At 38.8% G+C, this 11,737-nt stretch overlaps 1 protein-coding gene across 4 annotated transcripts in view; it reads right to left on the bottom strand.

Moving 5' to 3' along the window:
* The window catches only part of tln2a (talin 2a), a 104,349-nt gene that overhangs the window by 71,172 nt on the left and 21,440 nt on the right, over positions 1 to 11,737 (bottom strand). For all 4 annotated transcript variants that reach the window (XM_005733354.1, XM_005733356.1, XM_005733355.1 and 1 more), the window contains exon 2: positions 6,622 to 6,669. The gene's annotated coding sequence lies outside the window, so the exon portion shown is untranslated. The remainder of the gene's footprint in view (positions 1 to 6,621; positions 6,670 to 11,737) is intronic.

Below are 11,737 nucleotides of genomic sequence, written 5' to 3'. Positions count from 1 at the left end.
ATTTCAGTTCCTTCTGCAGATTATTCCAGGAAGCAGGGGCAGCGTATTTAAAAGCCTTTTTCCCCAATTCTGTTCTGATTTTTGGGACAATCAATTGTATGATTTTGTTCGAACGAAGGCTGTATTGGTTGTGGTTTTTACACATATAAACACATAAATAAGATGGAACCAGCCCAAGGAGAGATTTATAGCTATTTAGATTTATTAAAAAAAGATACATTAAAAAATAATAATAAAAAACCCCCAATAATAATAAAATGAATGAAGGGTCATCATCATATAGAGAACAATGTAAATAAAAAGACTGGTCAGAGGTCTATAGAGCTCATCTTCCTCTCAGACATAATTGAACACAGATCTCAGTGGACAGCACCACTTCCTCTCATCCCATCTGAAAACCACAGAGGACAGCTGGGCAACATCCATCAGAGAGCCAAAAATCCAAGAGTCACCAAACCATTGACAGACCACCACGCCAGTTAGAGCTTTGACACAAATGTGACTCACTCCACATTTGTTGTCGTTCTTCCAGGCTTTGCAGGTTCTGAACAGACAAACAGGCGCGAACAGATCTCTGTGCATGAATGTGCATTTGTCCATCTACTTTTCTTTACCCAATTCCTTCTGACAGGGCTGCAATTTGTCTAGAGACAGAACCGAGCTGATCTATATCTCGTTATGTAAAGCCAGTGGCGTAGGGGTAGATCTGCTATAGGGAACCGTTTTAAAAATGACTCAAGTAAAAAGGATGAGTTATAGCTCAACCTACTCTAAGGGCTTGTATTTTAACCATTTCCATTTTGCACTGCTATTCTTAATAAGTCAGAGGAAATAATTCACATTTAAAAGATTTTAACAATTTTTACACTTGCAAGCAGCTTTAGAAATCAGCTGTAATATTATACATTCAAATTTAACATGTAAAAAGTACTCTGACTTTTGGCTTTTACAAGTAAGACAAACTTTGGAGAATATCAGCTTTGGTAAACAAATGCATCAGAAACACAACATTTATTGAGGCACAGCTTTTACTTTGAATTGAGTCATGGTGTCATTTATTGCAAGGTTTGCCTTCAAAGACAAAGAGCTTTTCGTGCTAAATCCAGACCAGGAGCAGAATATGACACATCCTACTTTCAACAAGTCTCTGGTAAATAGTGCTCCAACAAAGATATTATGGAGCCAGTTTGCGCAGCTGAGTGTACAACAAGACATAAGAGCTCGGGACAATGTCGGGAGAATAAGGTGAAGAAGTTTGCTGAAGTTGTCCTTTCTCAGATGTAGTACACGACGAGAGAAAGTCCACATTAGATTCACTTTCACAACTGAAAATATTCAGTTTGGTTTAGCTAAGGGAGCTTCCTGGCCCATTACCTGTGCTACTCTTACAATAGTGCAAATCAGTCTAATCAGACATCAGACTTTGTACTGGGGAGCTGTTGGATTTAACATGTGGATTTAAAGCCTTGATTGTGCTTTGTCTGCTATAGTCCGCTCAGGTCCGAGTGACTTAAATTTCATCATCAGACAGTGAGTGCAAGGACCTGGGTGGACCCCACGTGACTGTGCAGATTTGTATGGGAGAATTTACATTACAATGCACCAACTATGCATCCGGACAGCAAAGGCCTACAAGCGGACTTCAAGGAAGTATAACAGGAATGACTCTTTGGCTATCATGTCTCCAATATGATATCATATTTGTGCGTAACAAAGTATAACCAAAGCTCAATATGCCATTCATTCTCATATGCACTGCTGTCAAGTCTACAAAAAATGTAAACCTTTTATTTTATTTCTTACAATATGATTTTCATACTTATTTCTCAAAACACTTTACAGTGATGACATTGTAACCAATAAACTCTGCCATTCACTAAACGTTCATATAATCTCTGCTTTATATGGTTTTAAATGTTTATTGGATGGATTGCGTTTCACGTGTGACCGGTTTCGTTAAAGTCTGAGGATAATCCCTGATGTCAGATAATTTCCATTAGTCACTTTTCTCCATAATAATTCCACATCCATCTGTAATTGCACAAGATCTTCAGTTTGAATACTGTTTGGATGAATGCAGATAGTAGTTAAGTCATTAGTGTAGCAGTGCCGACTCCAACTAAGGGCCGACACTGATGAACAAAGATATAATCACGGATGAAAGTGTCACTAGAGATCAAATAGAAACGACAGTGTATCAGTATCAAGCCAATTTATACATAAGTGACAATATTAACATTCAAGGTCCAAAGTACATGCGACATTTTTTATTTTAGCATGCTGAAAGTGGCTGCATTTATTGAATTTGTAGCTATTTCACTGTAAATCTATAAAAAAAAAAAACAGACTTATTTTTTAATAACCCATAACAAAAACATATAAAGACAAAAACAAAAACCCCCAAAAGAAAAGAAATCCAGGGGAGAATACCCATGATAGTCGGGTTGATTTGAATGCCAAGAAGGCCAAAGGATTCCCAGACTCTGAGGCCCCCCTCTATTTGGCAGTGATGCAATTCCGATTACACAACCCTTCCCAATGGCACAGTCACTCTGACTGGAAAAACAGGTGATTCACTATAATGGTGTCAGTTAGCTGGTGTGGCGATGGCCTCAGTCTCACCCACCAGGAGGCATGACCTACTACTTGCCAGTAAAATGTCTTGTTGTGGAAGGAATTCAGCGATAGCTTGAAACAGTCAGGGTGGGATGTGGCCGAGAGCCATTCACTTCACAGGGCGAGTAAGACCAATTCTCATATGAAAAATAAAAAATAAATATTTAATCTGTTTGCTGACAAACCAAAAAAAAATAAAATAAAATAGTCACATCTGCTCATCACTAGCATTTTACTCTCTGAAATCACAGACAGTCCTGGAAACAACAACAATAAACGAAGGCTATTTAAATAGAAAGTACATATAGCATTGCTACAAATATCACAGCATCAAGCAGGCAGGTTTCTGCTATGAAAGTGAAATCACTTCTTCCTCAGCACAGCGCTCCTTGTTTAAGAAATACTTGCCATTGCTGTTGAATTATGCCGCTCTGACTCACTAATTCCACAACATCTGGTCATAGTCAGTTGTAACCACTGCTTTACAGTCACCATAGTGACACACCATATCATCATTGTTAGATAAACCACAGACAACCTCAGCTGCAAGGTATCAGATCAACTGACAGAGATTTAGTGCATGATACTGTACAACAATATATCTGTAATTTAAACATTTATATTTATATAATATAAGTTAGTTCATTCATTCATTCATTAGTATATTGTTTCAAAAGAGTGCGATAACAATATAAATCAAAATTATATACGTGCAAGGAAAAAGACAAAGCTGCTGGGTTAAAAGTGACTTATTTCAGTAATCCAGCATTGGGTCAAACATGGACGAATAGAGCACCAAGACAGTCCAACCCAGAATTTTGGGTTGATGTGCCTGGAAACATTAGGCTCTTCATATCCAGCACAACAGTTCCCATAATAAGACTACATAATAAAATCAAATCTGTATCTTCACAGCATTATTACTTCCATTTACAATTAATGAATCTTTCCTGGCAAGAAAGAGGCTGACAGTGCAACAATACATCCACTCAGGGCTGTACCATCGGCAACAGTTGTCGTGTTTAAAGTGCAATATGTTGGCCATGCACAGAGAAACGGAACTAAAACAATTGGCAGTGATAAAAAGAAACAGAGTACGGATTAAAACAATAATTTAGAAAGGTTGCTGTCTCATGAGTAGCAGAGCAGAGGTGCTTCCACAGCATGTGGAAAAAGCATGTGAGGATGTCACACAATACCTTGGAAAATTAATAAATTATGGAAACCTGATCTGCTGCTAGCTCAGACTGCTTCTTTGCTCATCTACTGAGATAAAGTCACTGACAAATAAAGGCACCTTTGTGTCTACTTTTTTCAGCAACCCTACTTCACCCTATTTTGGTGTATTGCCGGAGATCCAAGGAAGTGTAGTGTAGTTTAGTTGGCAGCCGTTAGGATGTGAATAAGGATAAACAGCCCTCACAATGCAAGATACAGGGGAAACCCAGTGCTGTTGTTTGTGTCAATGCTGGAAAGCAAGCTGCAGTAAAATCTTATACATTTCACATTCATCACCTTTAAATCCTGCAAAATGTGAAGAAAAGATCCTGAAATCAAACTAATATTTTTATAAATATATTTTGTGGGAATCATTAAGACAGCCAAAGCTGGTCTATATACTGTATGCGCCGCGTATCAAAAGGTTCATCTGCTCACAGCTTCACAAACTGAGCTCATGCTGGACTAATCATGTGAGAGCAAACAGAGTACTGAACAGCTGGAGGAGGCTAGGATCACACAAACTAGCTGAGCCATGACAGATATAAACAGACTTTTAAGGAAAGGTTTGGACCGAGATACAAATTCCTTGTCCCCCTCTTCCTCTCCGTCTCTCTCTTTACTGGCAGCTCAATTCTGAACATCCCACCATATTGAAATTAAGACACACTACCATTTTCAAATGTAATGCTTTGTTAAATGAATGGGGAAACCCCTTTAAATCTGGGTTACGCTACAAAAACATGCAAATGTCAAACACTCTGCAGGACACCGATTTGTTTTCAGCTGTGTCTCTCGGGGCGTTAAACAACGGTCAACGCCAAACACAAAAGAAGCAATTTTTTAGCAGGCACAGCAGGATACAAAACAGCGGCGTAATTAACATGTTATCACTTCAAAAAGCCGATTCTTAACCTATAGCCTGATTATAATTTAGGATTACACTTTAAGCACATCTGATTACATTGAGATCTGCCTGTTTATTGAAGCTTGGTACAAATCAACATCAGAGCTCATTAATTGCTGGAAAACTAAAACACACAGAAACTGTAAACTCATTTGCAGAGTGGAGCATAGTTACAAAGGAGTTGGGCACCAGATGTTGCCTAGTTAATTGCCCCCAGAAAGCAGCAGATTGAGTCGACTTGAAAATGTACATTATTGTGTGCTGTTAGAGAGGTCTGTATACAGGCAAACACAATTTAATATATTATAAAGTCTACTGACTATTAGTTAGTTGAATGTAAACGGCATAATCTCGAGTGTCCACAGAAAAGATCACAGAGTAACTGATAAATTGTACCAGGTGTGTCTTGCTTACACACTCTCCCCCTTGCTGGGTAAACACACAAATGGAGCGGAAGTAGACTGTTTAGTTTCAGCGGCTCCCTCGACTGGTGTGTAATGCTTTAGAGTGAGCTGTACAGGTGAAGTGCTTAAGCTTTCACTGTGAACCTGTAATCGTGTAAGTGAAGAGAATGACAATAATGGAAACAGAGGAAAAAAACGCATTGAAAAATAAAAGGGCAGAAAATACAGTAAAACTAAAGTTGCTGCTGCAACTCCAAACAGCAGATAAAAGCAACACGACTAGAAATCATTTAGTGTGCTTCCATATGGTTCCCCGGCAGCTGGAAGCTACTCCTGATCATCCCGATAAGCCTCGTCAGAACAAACATGTAGCACGCGACAGAGCAGTAACCTAACTGTATAGGTTCCATTAACACAAAGTAGCACGTCTTCTACAATATACACAAACTGGATATTTTATCAGGTAGCTGATATGGCATCAGAATGGAAAAGAAATGGCGTGGTTGCTGAGCAGCAGTTCACTTGGTGAAAACGCCTTGTGGAGGTCAGAAATTTGACAATGACCAGACTGAGCACACTGAGGTCCTTTCAGCTAAAAACATGAAACTGAGGCTCATCAAACTGAAGAACAGATGAATGGAAAAACATTGCCACATGTGATCGGTCTTGAATTCTGCTGCAACATTTGGATTGTAGGGTCAGAATTTGGCGTGAACAACATGACAGCATGGATCCATCCTGCCTTGCGTCAAAGGTTCAGGCTGGTTGCTATAATGTAACTGTGTGGAGGATATTTTCTTGGCATACTTTCGGCCTCTCAATACCAAATAAGCTTGTTTTAAATCTTTATCAGCAACCTTTACGACTAGAGTACTCAAACACATTTCTTGTCAATGAGTTCACTGTACTGAAATGGCTCTACAGTTATCAGATTCTCAAACTGTTGGAACGGCAGATTTCCATCATGATGTAGAGCGGACGAATCTGCAGCGACTACGTGACGCTATTGTGTCAATATGGAATAAAATCTCTGAAGAACGTTTCCAGCACCTATGCCATACAGAATTAAGCAATATCTGAAGGCAAGACGGGGTTCCACACAGTACTAGCAAACTGTACCTTTTAAAGTGAATGAATTTCATATTCATCCTCTAGCATTGGTAGCAAAGTAAGAGCTTGCCACTGGGAAAATTTCATTGGCGTCCAATCTGTCTCAGTACAGCATAAAAGTGAAAACTGCAAAACCTCCATTACAATTATCCAAATGTGTGATTTCACACTTTAATTTAATTTAATGAAAAGCCAAATCACACATTTTCAGCTACTTCTCTTTCACCCGTAAGTGGTGTTGTGTACCATCTGTAATGACTTCTTTTTTTCCCCCTCACAATCTATCCAGCCACAGTCCAGACATGTGATTTAAAAGCTTTTCTGTCACTATATGTGTGCACCACATCTCCATTAACAGCCTCTTACCTTATTGCTCAGGAAAATGCAGCCCTGGATATCTGCTGAACTTCACAGCTGAAAAACAGAAAGGAGGGTATTTATGAGCCACATTTGCAGAATGCAAAAATATAGACTTGCATACAAAAGATAATTACAAATGTTAATCTATACAGTTATTAAAGCAATGGATTCACAGCAGGAGTATTCATGCTCCACTGAAACAAAACACCTAGGCCTATACTTTTAGATATGTGTAACAGGCTATGACATATTTAACAGCAAATAAGGATAAAATACACTCCAGGCAAAGCATAATTAGGATATGCACAATAATTACTTCCTTGCTGTTAAGAACAAAGAGGAAATGAGACAATAAAAAAAGCATAACAGTTTAACTAGAATATTTTAAATGTCAAAAAAATGAATAGTTACAACTATGTAGCACGCTTATTACACAGCAGTCAGACATTTTGACTAAATGATATTTAACCAACAACATTGTGGTTTAAAATTACCTACTTCATGTGAAGACTGCACTTTACAGGTATGTCAGACTAAAACATTTGAGGTTTGTTTTGTTTTTTTTCATTTTCTTAATAATGTCCAAGGATACAAAGGTTTTACAAACAATCTACCACAAAAAAGACAGCAAATTTAATCTGTGCTATAGCTGTATATGCAGTATTTTTCTACAGCTACAGTTTCCAAATGTTCAGGGCTGATCAATACAGCAAGACAGCCAGAACATTTCACAACAGGCAGCATGGATTATTACACCTTCCCAGGCAGTACAATATCATGCCCACAGCCAGAGTTAATGACAACTGGCTGCAGTGGCTCCAGACAGGGAGGAGGACTGATGGGTGGACAAGTGAGAGACACTCTTAAGGTGGATCATGGAAGGGTAAACCAGCACGCTGCAGGCACACTGTCATGCCTGTCCTCTCTCCCACGGGAGGCTCTGCACACACTGCGGTAACACCGTCACTTGCATTACTGCACAGTCGTCTTGAGTGTGAGAATGCGACATCCTTGTAATCCTATACCCCAATGAAGTTATTCGTTTTCACATACAGCAAAATGTGAAAAGATAAAGTACGTTTCACAGGAAGCCAGAACTATCTGTCAATTAATACATCCAAGCGGTACAAACAGTGTGATATTAGGAAAGGCAACTCCAAAGGGCTGCATACTGATGAAAGCAAACACTGGCCAGTGCTGCTAATGATTCTGATTACCTGCTTAATCATCAGACTCCACTGGAGCTTGGCTTTTGCTCAGGCAATCTGCCCCCTGAGTATTATTGACTCGCTGACATTGGCAGTGAGTTGAAGAAGGGTTTAGGTTTCTTACTGGGAGGCAACTGATTCACACAATGACTCACTTCTCCAGTCCCACTAAGGAGGTAAGAAATCAAACCTTATGATAGCAAATGTTCATTAAAAGAATGAAACAAAGAGGAAAAAAGGCCAGGAAAGCAGCATGCACCCACGCAGTCATGTTGTGATGACTTTTTTTTTTTTTTTTTTTTTAAATTTAGCTCCTTCTGCCTTGACAGGAACAATTAAACTTTTTGCTACTTGACTTCCAACAGCTTGAGAGATTCCAGTATGCTAGTGGCTAAAGTAGCCTATATTAAATACTAATAGCATATAACCCACTAGTTCCAAGCATGCCTGTAAAGCAGAACATACACTCAACTAATAGGTTAATTCACTAGAATTGGGGGGGGTTAAATAACTGTTGGCAAGTTAGTCAGTTTAATTTTATTTCTATAGCACCAAATGACAACAACAGTTGCCTCAAGGTGTTTACAGAGTTTCCTGCTAAGCAGCGCCATTAGCTGCTACTTGCGTTCAAGCTGATAGCCTTAAGCAGCGATAGAAATCTACTTTCAACTGAAAAGCTAGGTGCCACAAACCACTTTAGTTTTTGGGTTATTATGCAAATAGTAGCTAAAGTAGCCTACATCAGCATCTACTAGCATATAAACTGATAGCCTCAAGAACAGAAACACCGCTTTCAACAATAACAAGCTATTTTTCCCCCAGCGATTTCCAGAGTGTTATGCTAGCAGAATTAGCCACTAGTTATAGCTGATAGCCTCAAGCAGAGATGAATGTCACCACTGTACACAGACAGGCTATTTGCATGTTCTTTTGCCTTAACAAAATCTAGGAACACTGTTAACCCCACTGCATCTTTTCCTAGTAGTGGCTAATGTAGCCTACTACTATTAGCATACTAGCTCCAAGATGCATCAGATGTGAGTGATTTTCTAGTTCTCGCTACATGTGCAGCATCATTTCAAAGAATCACACTGCTCAGTTTAGCAAAGTAGCAGGGGAAGTAACAGTGTCTTATTTTAACATTCAAATTACCGTTTTGCATAAAATAGTACACTGTTCCCCAATGTTTATACCCTGTGATAATAGATGGTTATTAGATGACATTTAACAGGGTCTCCTATCAAAGACACATTAGAAAATGAAAAGGAAACTTTGACACAGATCAAACAACAATAATTTAAAAAAAAAAAACATGAAAAGAATCATTGGTAATGCCTCAAGGAAAACAATTAAGGACACAAATTAAACAAGGTACTTAAAGAGAGACAACTAGACACATATTTGCACTCCTATAATTCTTTCATCTGAGTCTGAGGAGAGTTGCTTTGAGCAAAACTCAACATGCTTGATTTAGGAAACTCCCAGGGGTCACCACAGGCATAAGTAGCAACTATGTGCTTAAAAACCACACTTTACTTTAGGATATTTTTGTTCTATCTTAATTAGTCCAAAAAATAAATAAGGCTGCAGGAAGTTATAACTGAGTAGGGGAAACTCTCACAAGGTATCCCTGGGGTTTCCAGAGGTGTGGCGCATTGCTGAAGGCAACCTTTGGAAGCACAATGCACCACTGGGGACCTCATTGTTCAGTCCTGCTTGTTTCATTAATAACACGGTGTAGAAGAGGACAGAGTGGGGACAAGCTGACAGTGTGTTGCTTAGGAAAAGCCCAAAAAGGAGGCCTTTAATTAAGCTGCCCACTATGATCCCCCAGCATCAAACTATCAACAGGAGATGATGTTTGCCATTAAGCAAATTTAAATGAATTACCTTAAACAAGTTTACTACAAACACAGCTGCCACTAAAGCTCTCCTCTAAAAACTCGGGGCTGGGTGCTAAGTTCCTTCATCCAGGTCATCTCAAAGATCAGTGGCAGCTGTTCACTGCGGGGGAGCATTGCTCATTCACATCTTTACCAAATTCTTCAGAGATTTACACAAACACAGTCTTGCTCAAAGGAATAGTTTGACATTTTGGAAGACTTATTATTCTCATTTTTGTTGCTCTCTGCGCCTTAAATATGAAGTTAAGTGTTAACTTCATGACAATAAATGCACTTGCAATGCAATTGTCCTGTGTTACAATCTGAAATTGACTTGCAATAGAAAGACTGAATCCCAAATCATGGCCAAATATTTTCTTCTCAAGTACATGGAAGCTTATTATCATTTGAAATCCATCGAATAAATCAAACAACTCTAATTACATTGAATTAGCAAAACAAGTGGCTCAGCGTCACGGACAGGCAGATCTACCACTACCATCAACAGCAAACCCTGGCTCCAAATAGCTTCACAAAACAGAAGTGTCTCGATAAAACCATAGCACTACTACCTGAAAAAACCCACAGATGTAATAGCAGGGATAATCTTTGTTCCATAAACAACCCGTCTATAAACCACAGACTGAAATTGTCAGCTCTTTGCAGAGAATGGGTTTTGTTTTTTTGTTTTTTTAGAAGCAATGCTGATGGGAAAACAACTTCTGGATGATGCTCCTGCTGTTTATATGTCAGTAGGGGAGCACTGATAGTCCTAAGTCATGGAAGACATCCCAGCATTGAAGATACTGACTAATCGTCTGTGTTCTTTCAGCACACTTTGTATAACTTGATATGCAATGACCTAAATGGTAGCATTGATCTGGGAATGATAAGTGTGATGGGGGAGGTGTGAAGAGAAGACTATCCATTACCCTCACTGGAAGCGACTAGAACTATAACTGCACTAAAAAAAATAAAATAAAATAGAGCTAATAATTTAATCAATAAATTAAAATAAATAAATAAAAATAGACCTTTAGAGAACTCAAGATATGACAGGATGAAACCCTGCAACAGAACTAATTGATGAAAAAAGTCCATGAAGTAAAAGTAAACAGATATATTTTAATCCGTACCACCTGTGTGAAGCAGATAACGTGACCTTTCGGTGCAAATGCCAGCTCGCGTTTCACTAATATCAACCAGAGCAAAAAACATTTAGTGATTCAGTGGTTAGAAGGTTCGACGTTTGAATCGCATGACTCTCTAAAGCCTTTCTTTGCAAAAGGTGCATGTTCTTCCTGTACCTGCACTGGTTTTCTCTGCATGCCAATCTTTATAAACACAAATCATACTGTTCTGCTGACGTGTGTTCCATTAACATAATGCTGAAAAGGAACAAAGTTTTGTAGCTTACAGTGTGATCCCACCATGAAAAAGAAACTAGGGAGCTTTGCTTTAAAGAAAAATCAAAGACTAGTCCCTAACCTTAAAAAACCCTGGACAGATAATGATAAGAAAACATTTATGAATGAATCTAATAGGGGGAGAGAAAAAAACCCAAAAAACTAATGGCAGTAATAGATTAAAGAAATTCATAGCTTCTACTTTTATCTGCTGTTATTTCCTCTGTATCCTGCTTGCCGACCTCAAAAGTGCCACAAAAAAACCTTCAGCTCCTTTTTTAAAATAATACAGATGTATCTCTGTACAGTGTGATGTGAGAGAAAGGCAGACAGAGGTGAATTAAAAGTGATGGATATGAGATGAAGAGGCAAAAGCAGTTTAAGTTCAAACAAGCCATTGTTTAAAATCATGCTAATAACATATTATCTAACCCAACAGTTGGAGCTGTGGTATATAGGAGAGGGGGGGGGAGTCCCCTAGTGCTTTGGCCTACCAGGTGGTCAATTTAGGCCCAGACTTGTAATACAGTGGCAGAAATGCTTATATTAACTCATTCACTGCCATTGACGTCTATAGCCGTCAATGGCAGTGAATGAGTCAATGGGTTTAACTCATTCACTGCCA

Source organism: Pundamilia nyererei, unplaced genomic scaffold (genome assembly GCF_000239375.1).
Source record: "Pundamilia nyererei isolate P.nyererei 1_Seehausen unplaced genomic scaffold, PunNye1.0 scaffold00051, whole genome shotgun sequence".
Classification (NCBI taxonomy): Eukaryota; Metazoa; Chordata; class Actinopteri; order Cichliformes; family Cichlidae; genus Pundamilia; species Pundamilia nyererei.
Note: the sequence above shows the minus strand (reverse complement) of the source record. Positions and strands in the feature narration are given on the sequence as shown.